Source organism: Paramisgurnus dabryanus, unplaced genomic scaffold (assembly GCF_030506205.2).
Source record: "Paramisgurnus dabryanus unplaced genomic scaffold, PD_genome_1.1 h2tg000081l_1_71805__unordered_in_group17, whole genome shotgun sequence".
Classification (NCBI taxonomy): Eukaryota; Metazoa; Chordata; class Actinopteri; order Cypriniformes; family Cobitidae; genus Paramisgurnus; species Paramisgurnus dabryanus.
This window is the reverse complement of record NW_027394059.1, coordinates 40,001-50,000: the sequence shown is the minus strand read 5'-3', so window position 1 is coordinate 50,000 and position 10,000 is coordinate 40,001. Positions and strand designations below refer to the sequence as shown.

At 66.2% G+C, this 10,000-nt stretch overlaps 1 non-coding gene across 1 annotated transcript in view; it reads right to left on the bottom strand.

Moving 5' to 3' along the window:
- The window catches only part of LOC141281654 (18S ribosomal RNA), a 1,855-nt gene extending 1,362 nt beyond the window's left edge, over positions 1–493 (bottom strand). The window contains exon 1 of the ribosomal RNA XR_012336020.1: positions 1–493. This exon is cut by the window's left edge and continues 1,362 nt beyond it. This is a non-coding gene — a ribosomal RNA (18S ribosomal RNA).
- Positions 494–10,000: the final 9,507 nt, after the last annotated feature.

Below are 10,000 nucleotides of genomic sequence, written 5' to 3'. Positions count from 1 at the left end.
TCCCCGAGTCGGGAGTGGGTAATTTGCGCGCCTGCTGCCTTCCTTGGATGTGGTAGCCGTTTCTCAGGCTCCCTCTCCGGAATCGAACCCTGATTCCCCGTCACCCGTGGTCACCATGGTAGGCGCCTAAAGTACCATCGAAAGTTGATAGGGCAGACATTCGAATGAGTCGTCGCCGCCGCGGGGGCGCGCGATCGGCTCGAGGTTATCCTGAGTCACCAAAGCGGCCGGGGCGCGCCCGGAGACGCGTCCCGGATGGGTTTTGGGTCTGATAAATGCACGCGTCCCCGGCCCTCGCGGGCCGGGTCGGCGCTCGTTTGCATGTATTAGCTCTGGAATTGCCACAGTTATCCAAGTACGGGTGGAGCGATCAAAGGAACCATAACTGATTTAATGAGCCATTCGCAGTTTCACTGTACCGGCCGTGTGCACTTAGACCTGCATGGCTTAATCTTTGAGACAAGCATATGTTACTGGCAGGATCAACCAGGTAGTAGCCGTAGGAGAGCCTCGCTCTGACCCGGGGTTCACGCGGCGCGGGTCCCGGTTTCCACCCCCCGGGGGGAGTGGGACCGGGGCCACTCTCGTGTGGCTCTCCCCTCTCGTAGGCTGAGGGGCGGCCGGGTGGGCCGTAACCGAGGAAAGGTGCGTTTCGCGGGGCCGGGTGGCCGCGACGGGCCGGGGGCGTCTCCGCCCTCGGTCGCCGAGGCCCTCGCCGGCCGCCGGTGGCGGACCTTCGCGTCTGACGGACCGTCTGAGTCTCCCGCGGAAAGGGTCGGGCGGGCTCCGGAGAGCCCCCCTGGAGGCGAGAGCGCCGGGTCGGGGAGGAACCGACCGCCCATGGCGGCCGACGCGCTAACGTCGGCCGGGCGGAGGCCTGCCCCAGGCGCAGTTCGATTTCCAGAATCTCAGGGCCATGACACACAAAGCGTATCCGGGCGTCACCCCGTAACGGGTCATTAAGGCTGAGACGTGGGCGGCCCTGTCCCGCCCGGGGTTTCGTTTAGCGGCCGACGCCGGTTCGTTTTGCGGCCGAACGACGCCGGTTCGTTTAGCGGCCGAACGAAGCCGGCTCGTTTAACGGCCGAGGCCAGCCGGGTTCGTCCCTTCCTTGGATGATTTGCCATTCGTAATAAGAATCGTCACTACCTCAGTGCAGAGGGACTTTTTCGAGGCATTTGTGTCCGCTCGAGAGGCCTCTCGCTGGGCTCGAGAGGTCCTGGGATCCGGTAGCCTATCACCTTGGAGAGTCAGCGAGGTGCTCTTCCCTATATACCCGATGGCACCTGTTCGGGCCACCGTCCCCTGCTGGACGGGGCCCGGCTCTGTACCGCCCCAGACAGAGCGCCTTCGTCGGTCACGAAGGCAGGGTCGTGGACCCTGGAAGCGCACGAGCCACCCGACTCGGCTTCCATAGCGGCTGGCGGCCCTGGCCCGCCCGAGACGAAGCGCCTTCGTCGGTCAGACAGATAGGGTCGAGGACCCTGGAAGTGCGAGAGCCACCCGACTCGACTTCCACGGCGGCCCGGAGGCCGGGCCCGTCCCCGTCCGTGCCCGGGGACGGGGCACCTTCGTCGGTCAAACGCGTTGGTCTTGGACCCTGGAAGTGCACGAGCCACCCGACTCGACTTCCATAGCGGTCGGCGGCCCCGTACCGCCCCAGACAGAGCACCTTCGTCGGTCACGAAGAGAGGGTCTTGGACCCTGGAAGTGCACGAGCCACCCGACTCGACTTCCATAGCGGTCGGCGGCCCTGTCCCGCCCCAGACGATGCACCTTCGTCTGTCACACAGATAGGGTCTTGGACCCTGGAAGCCGTCCCCCTCGACTTCCGTAACGGTCGGCGGCCCTGTCCCGCCGCAGACGGGTCACCACTCCGTCTGTCTGTAGGGTCTTGGACCCTGGAAGCCGCCCCACTCGACTTCCATCGCGGTCGGCGGCCCTGGCCCGCCGCAGACGGGTCGCCACTCCGTCTGTCTGTAGGGTCTTGGACCCTGGAAGCCGCCCCACTCGACTTCCATCGCGGTCGGCGGCCCTGGCCCGCCGCAGACGGGTCGCCACTCCGTCTGTCTGTAGGGTCTTGGACCCCGGAAGCCGCCTCACTCGACTTCCATCGCGGTCGGCGGCCCTGTCCCGCCGCAGACGGTGTGCCACTCCGTCTGTCACACAGATACATAAGGGTGTCTCGGAACCCCGGACGCCGACCGAGACGAAACGCGTGGGGTCGGTGCGCCCGAGAGGGTAGGGTGCCCCGGGGCCGGCCGCTCGCTCCGACCGGCTTCCGGGACTCCTTGACCGCTCGGGAGACCTATCCACGCGCCCGCTCCGACCGGCGGCCGGGGGCCCTCGACCGCCACACGCGTACCGACGACCGGGGGGTTTCCGTTTTACGGCCGACGCCGAGATCCTTCGACGGTTCCAACATGGGTTGTTACGCTTTTGTGTTCGCCCGTGTCTGAGCATATATGGTCGGGTCGAACCTTTGAGGCCGTAGCCTGGAGATCCAGGGCGGATCTTATCTCACAACACGTGTGTCTTTGAGGCCGTAGCCTAGATCCAGAGACTTTAGGATCTTTTTAGCAGTTTTAAGGCCGTAGCCTTGATCCAGGGCGGATCTTTTGAGCAGCTTTAAGGCCGTAGCCTTGATCCAGGGCGGATCTTTTCACAGGTTTTAAGCCGAAGCGCCTTGATCCAGGGACTTTTGGATCTTTTTTTGCCGTTTTTAGGCCGTAGCCTTGATCCAGGGCGGATCGTTTTGCGGCCGTAGCCGAGTTCCATCACCCAAGGTAGCTTTAGTTTTTAGGCATTAGCCTTGATGATCCAGGGCGGATCGTTTTGCGGCCGTAGCCGAGTTCCATCACCCAAGGTAGCTTTAGTTTTTAGGCATTAGCCTTGATATGATCCAGGCCGGATCTTTCCGCCTAGGCGGCATGCGGATATGGGTTACCCGTCTTTCGACACTCGCCCGGGGCGCTGCCTCACATCAGACGCCCTTCGTCCGTTCCAACCGTTCCAGTTCTTTTAACGGTTTTTCGTTCATCGCACACCGACGCGCACAGACCTTTCTTGGGATCTGCCGCAGGGAGGGAGGACGCTGGAGGTCCACTTTCGAAGCAACCCATCCCTATATACCCGATGGCACCTGTTCAAACGACCGCCCCTTGAGAGAAGGGGCCCTTCCCGTGGCTCGTCCGGGAGGAGGCGCCCGCGTCGGAAGGCGCCGTAAGGTCGGAGACCCTGGAAGTGCACGAGTCACCCGCTTTTACCTCCAGGCCCTCTGTCGTACTTCTCGTGTCCGCTCACGAGACCTCGTTTCGGCTTTATGGAAGTGCACGAGTCACCCGCTTTTGCCTTTTCTGGAAGTGCACGAGTCACCCGCTTTTGCTTCCAGGCCCTCTGTCGTACTTCTCGTGTCCGCTCACGAGACCTCTCTTCGGCCTGGGGGTGCGCCACGTACACCCCCGCGTCCGCATTCGAGTCACCTCTTCGGGCTCATGAGGTAGGGTCGGTGACCCTGGAAGTCAGAGACTTCCAGGCCTTCTGTCGTACACCCTCGCGTCCGCTCACGAGACCTCTCTTCGGCCTGGGGGTGCGCCACGTACACCCTCCCGCGTCCGCTTTCGAGTCACCCATCTGGGCTACGGAGGTAGGGACGTGTGCCCTGGAAGAACCAGACTTCCAGGAGGGAGGGCCGCCCTGTCAGGCCCGCTTTCGAGTCACCCATCTGGGCTACGGAGGTAGGGACGGGTGCCCTGGAGGAACCAGACTTCCAGGAGGGAGGGCCGCCCTGTCAGGCCCGCTTTCGAGTCACCCATCTGGGCTACGGAGGTAGGGACGGGTGCCCTGGAGGAACCAGACTTCCAGGAGGGAGGGCCGCCCTGTCAGGCCCGCTTTCGAGTCACCCATCTGGGCTACGGAGGTAGGGACGTGTGCCCCGGAGGAACCGGACTTCCAGGAGGGAGGGCCGCCCTGTCAGGCCCGCCTCGGAGTCACCTCTCTGGGCTAAGGAGGCAGGGACGTGTGCCCTGGAGGAACCAGACTTCCAGGAGGGAGGGCCGCCCTGTCAGGCCCGCTTTCGAGTCACCCATCTGGGCTACGGAGGTGGGGACGGGTGCCCTGGAGGAACCAGACTTCCAGGAGGGAGGGCCGCCCTGTCAGGCCCGCCTCGGAGTCACCTCTCTGGGCTAAGGAGGCAGGGACGTGTGCCCTGGAGGAACCAGACTTCCAGGAGGGAGGGCCGCCCTGTCAGGCCCGCTTTCGAGTCACCCATCTGGGCTACGGAGGTGGGGACGGGTGCCCTGGAGGAACCAGACTTCCAGGAGGGAGGGCCGCCCTGTCAGGCCCGCCTCGGAGTCACCTCTCTGGGCTAAGGAGGCAGGGACGTGTGCCCTGGAGGAACCAGACTTCCAGGAGGGAGGGCCGCCCTGTCAGGCCCGCCTCGGAGTCACCTCTCTGGGCTAAGGAGGCAGGGACGTGTGCCCTGGAGGAACCAGACTTCCAGGAGGGAGGGCCGCCCTGTCAGGCCCGCTTTCGAGTCACCCATCTGGGCTACGGAGGTAGGGACGTGTGCCCTGGATGAACCGGACTTCCAGGAGGGAGGGCCGCCCTGTCAGGCCCGCTTTCGAGTCACCCATCCGGGCTACGGAGGTAGGGACGTGTGCCCTGGAGGAACCAGACTTCCAGGAGGGAGGGCCGCCCTGTCAGGCCCGCCTCGGAGTCACCTCTCTGGGCTAAGGAGGCAGGGACGTGTGCCCTGGAGGAACCAGACTTCCAGGAGGGAGGGCCGCCCTGTCAGGCCCGCCTCGGAGTCACCTCTCTGGGCTAAGGAGGCAGGGACGTGTGCCCTGGATGAACCGGACTTCCAGGAGGGAGGGCCGCCCTGTCAGGCCCGCTTTCGAGTCACCCATCTGGGCTACGGAGGTAGGGACGTGTGCCCTGGAGGAACCAGACTTCCAGGAGGGAGGGCCGCCCTGTCAGGCCCGCCTCGGAGTCACCTCTCTGGGCTAAGGAGGCAGGGACGTGTGCCCTGGATGAACCGGACTTCCAGGAGGGAGGGCCGCCCTGTCAGGCCCGCTTTCGAGTCACCCATCTGGGCTACGGAGGTAGGGACGTGTGCCCTGGAGGAACCAGACTTCCAGGAGGGAGGGCCGCCCTGTCAGGCCCGCCTCGGAGTCACCTCTCTGGGCTAAGGAGGCAGGGACGTGTGCCCTGGAGGAACCGGACTTCCAGGAGGGAGGGCCGCCCTGTCAGGCCCGCTTTCGAGTCACCCATCTGGGCTACGGAGGTAGGGACGTGTGCCCCGGAGGAACCAGACTTCCAGGAGGGAGGGCCGCCCTGTCAGGCCCGCCTCGGAGTCACCTCTCTGGGCTAAGGAGGCAGGGACGTGTGCCCTGGAGGAACCGGACTTCCAGGAGGGAGGGCCGCCCTGTCAGGCCCGCTTTCGAGTCACCCATCTGGGCTACGGAGGTAGGGACGGGTGCCCCGGAGGAACCAGACTTCCAGGAGGGAGGGCCGCCCTGTCAGGCCCGCCTCGGAGTCACCTCTCTGGGCTAAGGAGGCAGGGACGTGTGCCCTGGAGGAACCGGACTTCCAGGAGGGAGGGCCGCCCTGTCAGGCCCGCTATCGAGTCACCCATCTGGGCTACGGAGGTGGGGACGTGTGCCCTGGAGGAACCAGACTTCCAGGAGGGAGGGCCGCCCTGTCAGGCCCGCCTCGGAGTCACCTCTCTGGGCTACGGAGGTAGGGACGTGTGCCCTGGAGGAACCGGACTTCCAGGAGGGAGGGCCGCCCTGTCAGGCCCGCCTCGGAGGCCTCCCCTCGGGCAGGGGAGGCAGGGTCGGGGACCCTGGAGGAACCGGACTTCCAGGAGGGAGGGCCGCCCTGTCAGGCCCGCCTCGGAGGCCTCCCCTCGGGCAGGGGAGGCAGGGTCGGGGACCCTGGAGGTGCCGGACCTCCAGGGGGACGGAGGCCGAACCCGTGGCCGGGGAGGGTGAGCCTTGCCGGGCTAGGCTCGCGCGGGTTCGAAGGCCTGGTTCGAGAGGACCCCTTCCCCTATATACCCGATGGCACCTGTTCACACTACTGCCCTTTCGAGAGGGGACCCCGACCGGTCCGCGGCCGGGACGGCGCACCTCGGTCGGCCTCGGCGAGTGGGTCGGGGTGCCTGGAGGTGCGCGAGCGGCCCGCCTGGAAGTGCGCGAGCCACCCGACTCTGGCGGCCGGCGCCCCCGGGCCCGTGCCCGCGGCCGACTCGTCTGACCCGGCATCGTCAAGGTCACCAATACCACGGAGCGTCTACGACGCCCCGTTTCCGAGATATCGGCCAATGAACTGCCGGGCGCCGTATCTCGGCCGGGGAAGGTCCTACGGACTCGGGGCCGGGCTCGTCGGAAAGGTCTCGCCCGGGGCTTTCCGACGAGACCGGCCGCGGGTCCGTGCGACCCCGGGGGCCCGAGATACTTCCGGTCGAAAATTCGAATTTCGTTACCGCGCTGCTCCGGCGCCCCGGGTCCGGGGCCTTCGCCCTTCGGGTGGGTGGCTCCTCCGCGGGGGGCCTTTCGAACGAGCCCACCCGCGCGTCGCTAGCCCTTTCCGGGGCCGAGATACGGCCTACCCCCGCGGGATTTTCCCACGGCCGTTTCTCGGGCGCCTCGGGTCCGGGGCCTTCGCCCTTCGGGTCGGTCGCTATGCCGGAGGGGAGCTTTCGAACGAGCCCTCCCTCGAGTCTCTGGCCCTTTCCCGGGCCGAGATACGGGCGGGTGGTCGCGGAATTTTCGCTCGTCCGGGGCTCCGGCGCCCCTAGCGTCCGCCTCGGAGGTCGCCCGGACGCGCGGCCGGTCTCGTTCGAAAGGTCCGTCCCGGGGCTTTCCGACGAGCCCGGCCTCGGGTCCGTGCGACCCCGCCCGCCGGAGATACGTCCGGTCGAAGCTCGCGGAAATTCCCGCGGCCGTATCTCGGGCGCCTCGGGTCCGGGGCCTTCGCCCTTTGGGTCGGTCGCTCCGCCGGAGGGGGCCTTTCGAACGAGCCTACCCGCGAGCCTCTAGCCCCTTCCCCGGCCGAGATACGGCGGTCTGTGCCCGGATTTTCCCACGGCCGTTTCTCGGGCGCCTCGGGTCCGGGGCCTTCGCCCTTCGGGTCGGTCGCTATGCCGGAGGGGAGCTTTCGAACGAGCCTACCCGCGAGCCTCTAGCCCTTTCCCCGGCCGAGATACGGCGGTCTGTGCCCGGATTTTCCCACGGCCGTTTCTCGGGCGCCTCGGGTCCGGGGCCTTCGCCCTTCGGGTCGGTCGCTATGCCGGAGGGGGGCTTTCGGAACGAGCCTACCCGCGAGCCTCTAGCCCTTTCCCCGGCCGAGATACGGCGGTCCCTCCCCGGATTTTCCCACGGCCGTTTCTCGGGCGCCTCGGGTCCGGGGCCTTCGCCCTTCGGGTCGGTCGCTATGCCGGAGGGGAGCTTTCGAACGAGCCTACCCGCGAGCCTCTAGCCCTTTCCCCGGCCGAGATACGGCGGTCTGTGCCCGGATTTTCCCACGGCCGTTTCTCGGGCGCCTCGGGTCCGGGGCCTTCGCCCTTCGGGTCGGTCGCTATGCCGGAGGGGGGCTTTCGAACGAGCCTACCCGCGAGCCTCTAGCCCTTTCCCCGGCCGAGATACGGCGGTCCCTCCCCGGATTTTCCCACGGCCGCAGCACGGGCGCCTTTGCTCGGATCGACTCGCCCTTTGGGTCGGTCGCTCCACGCGAGGGGACCTTTCGAACGAGCCTACCCGCGAGCCTCTAGCCCTTTCCCCGGCCGAGATACGGCGGTCCCTCCCCGGATTTTCCCACGGCCGCAGCTCGGGCGCCCTTGCTCGGATCGACTCGCCCTTCGGGTCGGTTGCTCTACCGGAGCGGCCCTATCCAACGAGCCAACCCGCTTCTCTCTAACCCTAAGCCCGGCCGAGATACGGCGGTCCCTCCGCGGATTTTCCCACGGCCGCAGCTCGGGCGCCTTTGCTCGGATCGACTCGCCCTTTGGGTCGGTTGCTCTACCGGAGCGGCCCTATCCAACGAGCCAACCCTCGTCTCTCTAACCCTAAGCCCGGCCGAGATACGGCGGTCCCTCCGCGGATTTTCCCACGGCCGCAGCTCGGGCGCCTTTGCTCGGATGAACTCGCCCTTTGGGTCGGTTGCTCTACCCGAGCGGACCTTTCCAACGAGCCAACCCTCGTCTCTCTAACCCCAAGCCCGGCCGAGATACGGGGTACCACCGCCTGACCTTTAAACGGCCGTAACTCGGGCGCCTTTGCTCGGATCGACTCGCCCTTTGGGTCGGTTGCTCTACCGGAGCGGCCCTATCCAACGAGCCAACCCTCGTCTCTCTAACCCTAAGCCCGGCCGAGATACGGGGTACCACCGCCTGACCTTTAAACGGCCGTAACTCGGGCGCCTTTGCTCGGATCGACTCGCCCTTTGGGTCGGTTGCTCCACCCGAGGGGACCTTTCCAACGAGCCAACCCTCGTCTCTCTAACCCTAAGCCCGGCCGAGATACGGGGTACCACCGCCTGACCTTTAAACGGCCGTAACTCGGGCGCATTTGCTCGGATCGACTCGCCCTTTGGGTCGGTTGCTCCACCCGAGGGGACCTTTCCAACGAGCCAACCCTCGTCTCTCTAACCCTAAGCCCGGCCGAGATACGGGGTACCACCGCCTGACCTTTAAACGGCCGTAACTCGGGCGCATTTGCTCGGATCGACTCGCCCTTTGGGTCGGTTGCTCTACCCGAGGGGACCTTTCGAACGAGCCTACCCGCTTCTCCCTAACCCCAAGCCCGGCCGAGATACGGCGGTCCCTCCGCGGATTTTCCCACGGCCGCAGCTCGGACGCCCTTGCTCGGATCGACTCGCCCTTTGGGTCGGTTGCTCTACCGGAGCGGCCCTTTCCAACGAGCCAACCCTCGTCTCTCTAACCCTAAGCCCGGCCGAGATACGGGGCACCACCGCCTGACCTTTAAACGCCCGTAGCTCCGGCGCACAAAGTCCCAGGACTTCGCCCTTTGGGTCGGTTGCTCCACCGGAGGGGACCTTTCCAACGAGCCAACCCTCGTCTCTCTAACCCTAAGCCCGGCCGAGATACGGGGTACCACCGCCTGACCTTTAAACGGCCGTAACTCGGGCGCCTTTGCTCGGATCGACTCGCCCTTTGGGTCGGTTGCTCCACCCGAGGGGACCTTTCGAACGAGCCTACCCGCTTCTCCCTAACCCCAAGCCCGGCCGAGATACGGCGGTCCCTCCGCGGATTTTCCCACGGCCGCAGCTCGGACGCCCTTGCTCGGATCGACTCGCCCTTTGGGTCGGTTGCTCTACCGGAGCGGCCCTTTCCAACGAGCCAACCCTCGTCTCTCTAACCCTAAGCCCGGCCGAGATACGGGGCACCACCGCCTGACCTTTAAACGCCCGTAGCTCCGGCGCACAAAGTCCCAGGACTTCGCCCTTTGGGTCGGTTGCTCCACCGGAGGGGACCTTTCCAACGAGCCAACCCGCGTCTCTCTAACCCCAAGCCCGGCCGAGATACGGGGCACCACCGCCTGACCTTTAAACGCCCGTAGCTCGGGCGCCTTGGGTCGGATCGACTCGTCCCTTGGGTCGGTTGCTCTACCGGAGCGGACCTATCCAACGAGCCAACCCGCGCCTCTCTAACCCTAAGCCCGGCCGAGATACGGAGTACCACCCCTTGATATTCCCACGGCCGTAGCTCCGGAGCCCTTTGCCGCAGCCCTTCGGGACACCCACCCTCGGACGCCCCGCGGAGGGACCTTTCCAACGAGCCAACCCTCGCCTCTCTAACCCTTTCCCCGGCCGAGATACGGGGTACCACCCCTTGATATTCCCACGGCCGTAGCTCCGGAGCCCTTCGCCGCAGCCCTTCGGGACACCCACCATCGGACGCCCCGCGGAGGGACCTTTCCAACGAGCCAACCCTCGCCTCTCTAACCCTTTCCCCGGCCGAGATACGACCCCGAGAACC